The following is a 7,887-nucleotide window of genomic DNA, read 5'->3' on the forward strand; positions in this document are numbered from 1 at the left end:
TGATCAATAAGACAGTAATAAAGTGAATAAAGGAATAAATCTTTTTATTAGATGAGGAGAGTAGGCCCACTGCTTGGGACAGGTGGAGAGATCATAATAGATAATAAGGATGGGGAAATCACAATTGTAATTCTCTATTTAGAGAATTACACAATTCCTACTGGCTTCTGTATACCTAATCTAGAAGAATCATTTTTAAACTGGATAAGATAAAATAAAAAAGTTTTAAGAGACTTAAACTCTGTAGTCACTGAAGAAATAGTAAGAGAACTCTGAATTTGCCTCATTGAGATTATATCTCCTGGCCCAGATGAACTACATCACATATACCAAAAGAATGTATAGGTATGATTGCTGACATTTTGTTGGCCCAAGTTTCTATTTTTCACTTTATTTTTATTGCTTTTTTTGGCTTGTAACATGGGCTAATATAAAAATTATTTCACATGTATAATTAATATCTTCTTGCTTGCCATCTCAATAGGTGGGAGAGAGGAAAGAGGAAGCGAATTTAGAGCTCAAAATTTTTTAAAATTAATTTTAAAAACAAGAAAATAGATTTTTTTGTTCAAAGAGCTTTGATTAATAAATCAGCACCTGCTCTGAGGGACGTCTTTAATGAAGTTCTCTAAAGTTCAACGTTGGGCTTTGATTTGTTCATTATTTTTTCCATTGAATTGTATGAAGATTTAGATGGCATATTTATCAAATTGTGAATGATTTGTATTTGAAAAGGATAGTTCATACTAGGTGATAGCATCAGGATCCAAAATGACTTTGACAGACTAGAATTATAGGCTAAATCTAGTAAGAAGTTTAGTAGGGACAAATTTAGTAGTTCTTTAAACTAGGAATTAATTTTGGTGGTACTTCCAATATAATCTGGGTTAAGTAGAATGACAAACACCAAAATTCTCAGTTTGAATTGAGGGAAACATACTGAATGAGGGAATGATAGCCTCACGGTACTGTGCCTTGTTCAGATCATACCTGGAATGTTTTGGTTAGTTCAGCAACATTCTAGAAGAGATATTAACCAGGTGGAGTTAATCTAAATGAAGGCAGATTGCTGAAAATTCTCAGGATCATAATCATTTTACAGAATTGGGAATGTATAGCTTAGAAAAGAGAAAGCTAATGGAGGTTATGTTAGCAGTCTAATATGTGACATTTCTGTGATTCTATCTAATATATATATATATATGTTACAGAAAAATGGGCTTTGACTTGTTCAGCTTGACCTCACAATGGAGAATTAGGAGCAGTGCCTGGAAGCTATAGAAAGACCTACGATTCGGCTGATTTTGAGGGAATGAATCTCCAATGATTAGAGCTTTCCTAAAGTGGTTGAGTTGGAGTGATGGTGGGTTTCCTCTTCTTGAAGGTCTCCAAGCAAAGAGTGAAATCATAGTCACTGAAGATTGTGTAGAAGAGATTCATGTTTAAGATAGAAGTTACCTAGGTAGTATCTGAAGATCTTCCAAATCTATGATTCTAAGATGAGATTTTTTTTTTACATTTTCTCAAATTTTTATAAGAATGATTACTAGTCCCACTTTGATTATATAAATCCAGAGTAAATCTCATTATCTCTTTGCACCTCTTTCCTCATCTATAAAATGGAAGAGTTGAATTGGATCATCTCTAAAGTTTCTTCTAATAGTAACATTCCAAGATTCAGAGAATAATTTTACTCTTTCATATAATTTTGGATCTTTTTAGTTATATTTGTCTTTTAACTACATATATTCATTGGTCATGCCTAAAATTTATATCATCCTTGGTTAGGAATACTGACACAATGACAAATGTTTCTTTTGGAGAATATGATCAATTTTTTAGCTTTCATTATTTATAAGGTCACTGCTTGTCCCTTCCTTCCACTCAATAAACTCCAATGCATTCAGTTCCCTCAAGTTACAGATAAAGAAAGTGAAGTCTAAAATGATGATGATTTTGTTCAAGACCATAGAGTATTAAGTAGCAGAGGCTAGGCTGAAACTCTGGTCCTCTGATTGTATATTCACTCTTCTTGTCATTCTATTTCTGGGATATTCCTTACTTTGAAAAACTGCATTTTCTATCCTAGTGTATGCTAACATTCGCTAATTCCAAATATTTTGGCAGAGGGAACCAAAGCTTCAAACTTCAAGACTTAATTGTATTAAAACAAAATAAAACAAAAACTTAACTAATAACACTAATCCTATTTCTAATCCATCTCTCTATTTTTTTTTAAAAAGAGAGAGAATGTGGATGAAAGAAAAGACATTTACTTGGTATTAAATTAAAATAACCAATTGTTCTTTAAAAAGGAATCTTAAAAAAAATTCTTAACCACTAGTAACAAACTCTGCTTTTTTCCTGCTTAACTACCAGTAGAATCTAGGCAGCAGAATCTGAGGAAACACTTTATTTATTTATTTATTTATTTATAGCTTTTTATTTACCAGATATATGCACCGGTAATTTTTCAGCATTGACAATTGCAAAACCTTTTGTTCCAATTTTGCCCCTCCTTCCCCCACCCCCTCCCCCAGATGTCAGGTAGACCAATACATGTTAAATATGTTAAAGTATAAATTAAATACAATATATGTATACATGTCCATACAGTTATTTTGCTGTACAAAAAGAATCAGACTTTGAAATAGTGTACAATTAGCCTGTGAAGGAAATAAAAAATACAGGCTGATTAGAGGGATTGGGAATTCTATGTAGTGGTTCATAATCATTTCCCAGAGTTCTTTCACTGGGTGTTGCTGGTTCTATTCATTACTGCTCTGTTGTAATTGATTTGGTTCATCTCATTTCTGAAAATGGCCACGTCCATCAGAATTGATCATCATACAGTATTGTTGTTGAAGTATATAATGATCTCCTGGTCCTGCTCATTGCACTCAGCATCAGTTCATGTAAGTCTCTCCAGGCCTTTTAGAAATCATCCTGCTGGTTATTTCTTACAGAACAATAATATTCCATAACATTCATATACCATAATTTATTCAGCCATTCTCCAATTGATGGGCTTCCACTCAGTTTCCAGTTTCTAGCCTCTACAAAAAGGGCTGCCACAAACATTTCTGCACATGTAACCCTTTCCCTTCTTTAAGACCTCTTTGGGATTCAAACCCAGTAGTAACACTGCTAGATCAAAGGATATGCACAGTTTCATAACTCTTTGAGCATAGTTCCAAATCTGAACAAACATTTTAAATAGATTTTCCCTAGAGCAGAAGTGAATCATCAATGATTTCAAATGAAAGCTTTACATATAGCTAATTTGTGGGTATACACATATACATATATGTATATGTATGTACATACACATGCAAACATATATATTATACATAATTGTGCATATATACACAGAGACATAGATATAGGTATAGACATATATAAAACTAGGCAGTGTAGCATATAGAGTAAGGAAATGTATGGAGAAAGGAATCCTCATCTTACTGAGTTTATATCTGGCTTCAAACATTTACTAGCTGTGGGTCACTTAACTTTATAAATTCAAATCTGGTCTCAAACACTTCGTAGCTCTGAGATCCTGGGCAAGTCACTTTATCCTCACTTTCTTTCCCCATTTGTAAAAAGAAATGGAGAAGGAAATGGCAAACCACTCTAGTATCTTTGCCAAGAAAATATACATATATATAATACACACACACATTCATATGTGTGTGTGGGGAGGGAGGTATTTGTATATGTGTCTATTCATGGGAGTTGGAATTTCCTTGGTATAAATGAAAATGGGAAGGAGAAAGGGAAGGAGGGAATAAATATTATTAAGTGCCTATTATGTGCCAGGCACTGTACTAAGCACTTTATAGATATTAACTTATTGAATACTCACAACACTGAGAAGCAGGTGCTATTATTATTCCCATTGTAGAGTTGAGGAAACTGAGGCAAACAGAAGTGAAATGACCAGGGTGCTACATCTAGGCTATATCAGAGGCAGAACTTGAACCAAGTTTTTCCTGACTTATAGTTCAGCTTTTTATCTACTATAGCATGCTTTATGTGTCTGGAAGTAAGGTCTGATCATAAAAGTCTCTTCTTACCCCAAACCAAAATATTATTGCTGTAACACAAAAACTAAAGAGTAGGCTCCAGTTTTATCCAGCACACCCAAAAGTTCCTACTGAAGCGGGTACAGGACAACAGAACAGAGCATAGATAAATAGGGACTTTGAATGATTTCCAACCTGGACGCTCTTTGGATGAACAGAGAGAGGGGCACTGGTGTGCTAGGAGCTTGGAAATGGGGTAGAGAAGTGGCTCCTCTCAAGAATCATTCTTATTTTGAAAGCTGAGGTTGCAAGGTGACCTAGAACAACCCAGAAAGCTAAGCAACAAAGGCTCTCTGTAATGAGATAAGATAACTGGCAAATACCAATTCTCTGAAACAAGGTTAGGCAAATAGCTTCATTGGAAATATAATATGGTAAATATTGATAAATCAGCCTTTAAAAGTATGAGTGTGAAGGGAACCATCCGTTGTTGGGCTTACTCAGGGACAATGTTTTCTGTGCCTTTAAGCTCAGAAGTCAGAGGATTCAAAAAAGGGATGTGGTAAGCAGAAGCAGTTTATTGTTGTTGAACTGAGGCTTCTAACTTCCATTTTCCCAAGAACTTCTTTGATTTTAATAGGGCTAGGATTGGGAACTATTCATGCCTTACGAAAATTTTAACAGGGAATTGGGGTCTCTTGAAAGGGAACGTCAGACATTCTGGTTTATGTTCTTACTCCCCAGTCCTGTGTGATATCTTTTCTAATCCCCAGCAAGGTCAGGAGAGCTGGAGCTAAGCATGAGTGTGGCCCCAGCCTGGTGGACTATCCTAACCACACAACCTAGCAGCAAAACTGGAAAATGTAAGAGAGATGAGGCAGTGAGGGGGGAACAGCCTAAATCCTGCCTGCAAAGTAGCATGAGGGATTATCCAACGGGTCTTAATTTGGGGTTCATAATTTTGATTTTTTAAAAATAGATTTTTATAACTTTTCCAATAAAAGTTATTTTCTTTGTAATCCTATATTCTTTATTTTATGCATTTAAAAAATAATGTTTGAGAAGAGGTCCATAAGCATCACTATAGTAACAAAGATATACTAAAACAACAAAGATTAGGAACCTGGACTGTACCTTTGGACAATTCATCCTTGTGCCTCTAAGACGATCTCTTCCTTCTCATCTCCTTGGAATGGGAAGGAGAAGCAGCACAGATCTGCACCTCCTGGAAAATAAGTGTCTGAGGTCAGATTTGAATTCTTAAAGATGAGTCTTCCTGATTTCAAGCCCAGTGCTCTATCCATTGTGCCACCTAACTGCCAAAGCTTCTATAGTTACATGGAAAATGTTCCAAATCACAAATAATTAGAGAAATAAAAATTAAAGCCATCCCGAATTTTATCTCATGCCCATCAGATATACAAAGATGACAATACAAGAAAATGGCAAATGCTGGAGGAGCTGAGGGAAAAACAGGCACATTAATTCATTGTTGGTGGAGTGGTGAATGGATCCAACTATCCTGGAAAGTAATTTGGCATTATGCACAAGCAAATAACCCAACAGTTTGTCCAGTTGTAAGGGAACTATGGTAGTTCAAATATTGTTGTCTCAATTTTACAAATAAAAAAACAACAACAAACAAACCTGAAGTTCCAAGAGGATATCTACTTTAGAGAAGAGAATCCTAGAGGAGGAGAAAGAGAACCTAATAGTTGTCTTTATTTTTCTGAAGCATAGAAAATGATTAAGTTTCCTGGTTCCAGATAATTAGGTAGAAGTTAGAGAAGTAGATTCAGGCTAGTTGCAAAGAAAAATTCCTAACAGAGATTTTTGAAAACCACAGTGGGCTTCATGGGGAGGTAGGGAGAATTCCCCCTGGACACCTCCAAGCAAAAATAAACTCTTCGGAGATGTAGTGAGGATTTCCGTGTATATTTATATACACCTTTCAGGACCAAATGGAAACCATTCTCTCTTCAGAGGGTGTGAGCCAATGTGTATTTGTTGGGAGACTAACACATAGGATCTCATTTTGTTTGTGACTAGACAAAGTATTCTATAGAGGACCCTGTGTATATTTAAAGCATTGAACATCATGGAATTTAAAAATAATGTTGTGATTGCTTTTAACAGTGAGAATTATTAATATTTGTGGTATGCTGATTAAGAGCTTGCTGCTTTAGGGAGTATCAACAAATGGTTCTGCTTTAGAAATTTAAATTAGTTAATTTAATTAACTAAATTAGTTAAGAAAAAGGTTTGTAAGTGATTGTAAGGTTTGTAAAGTGATATGATTTCATTTGATCCTCACAACAACGCTGCTAGCTAAGTGTTATTATTATTTCTGTTTTGCAGATGAGGAAACTGAGGCAAACAAAGATTGAATTGCTCAAGATCATACAACAAGCAAGTGTCTAGCTTCCTGATTATAGGTCTGATGCTCTCTCTATTGTGTGACCTAGATGTCACCAAGACTTTGTTAGAAACTGGAAGAAGTTGAAAGTGCAAGCTGGTTCAACTTGGTTCTAGCATACCTTTGGATACAATCTCCTATAAGTTAAACCATCCGTGGGGAAGGATGCATATGTATAGCACATGCATGGCCAGGGAACATATATGGAGGTAACCCCTGTAGAGAAGATGACCAGCTAAAACATTTATGTGAAGGAATGAATGTACACGCTGCAAATGCATATAATAAGGGCTTGGGCTTAAGAGGGCATATACATAGAAGGCTTATGACTGCATGTATGGTCAGAGCATGTACCTGACTAGGAGTAACTTATGCCTTTGTTTCTGCAGAGCTGCCATGAGTTCTACTGATGACACAGGTGATGCTATCTTGCTATGCTTTATAAATCATCCTATCTCCACTCTCCATTGTGCTGTCTCCACTAGATATCTCTATTCATCTTATGCTTGGTGAATGATTCTCTATTTCTATGTATAAGAAGTTTTTCTCCCAGACAAAGGAGAAACCCTAGGCTAAGATTAAGTTTGTAGCCAAATCCTAATTAGTGCAAAAAAAAAATTGTCAGTGGTTGCATTATTCAAATTCACTCTATGTATTTCCACTGGACTGGAACCAATTGATATGTTTTACATAACTATAAACTTTGAATAGTGTGAATCCAAATACATATAACCACTTCTTGGTGTTCATTATTTGTACTAATTGGGGCCTAGTTTATTAATGTGCTTTCTTGTAACTATTCAAAATTCTTGGTCTCAGCCAACACTCTGATTTAGAATTAGAAGAGCCTCATTTAAAATCCCTGATTATCAATCAAAAAGTCAACTAGAACTAAGCTTTTATTATGTACTCACATTGTGCTAAACTCTGAATATACAAAGAAAGCAAAATTAGTCCTGCCCTGAAGAAGCTCACATTCTAATGAGACACCCAAAGCTGACATTCTACTTAAACTACTTCCTGCAACAAAACCTTTTAATAATGTCACAATTTTCAATTTATATACTATGCCAGTATTAAATTTTTTTTGTCAAAAATAATTGCAATTACATTATATCCATGATACAAGACATACTAATGAGACAGTCAAATAACTTTTTATACAATGTGTGGTTGCACACATGCTCATAAATTGGAGATAATCTCAGAGTCATAGCATTGAGGGGGCCAAGGAAAGACTTCTGAGAGAAAACAATTCTTTCTCTCCTCCCATTATTTAGTATCTTATTTCCCCCATTACATGTAAAACAATTTGTAACATTTGTTTTTTAAAGTTCCAGATTCTTTCTCTTCTTCCCTCCCCAAATACTCCTTATTGAGAAGGCATATGTGAAGTCATGTAAAACATTTCCACAAAAGTCATGTTGTGAAAGAAAACAGATTTTTTCC

The 7,887-nt window shown here is 35.1% G+C and overlaps 1 long non-coding RNA gene across 1 annotated transcript in view; it reads left to right on the forward strand.

Moving 5' to 3' along the window:
* The window catches only part of LOC141563028 (uncharacterized), a 158,228-nt gene extending 151,055 nt beyond the window's left edge, over nt 1-7,173 (forward strand). Inside the window, exon 5 of the long non-coding RNA XR_012488311.1 lies at nt 6,381-7,173. This is a non-coding gene — a long non-coding RNA (uncharacterized LOC141563028). The remainder of the gene's footprint in view (nt 1-6,380) is intronic.
* Nucleotides 7,174-7,887: the final 714 nt, after the last annotated feature.

Source organism: Sminthopsis crassicaudata, chromosome 3 (genome assembly GCF_048593235.1).
Source record: "Sminthopsis crassicaudata isolate SCR6 chromosome 3, ASM4859323v1, whole genome shotgun sequence".
Lineage (NCBI taxonomy): Eukaryota > Metazoa > Chordata > Mammalia > Dasyuromorphia > Dasyuridae > Sminthopsis > Sminthopsis crassicaudata.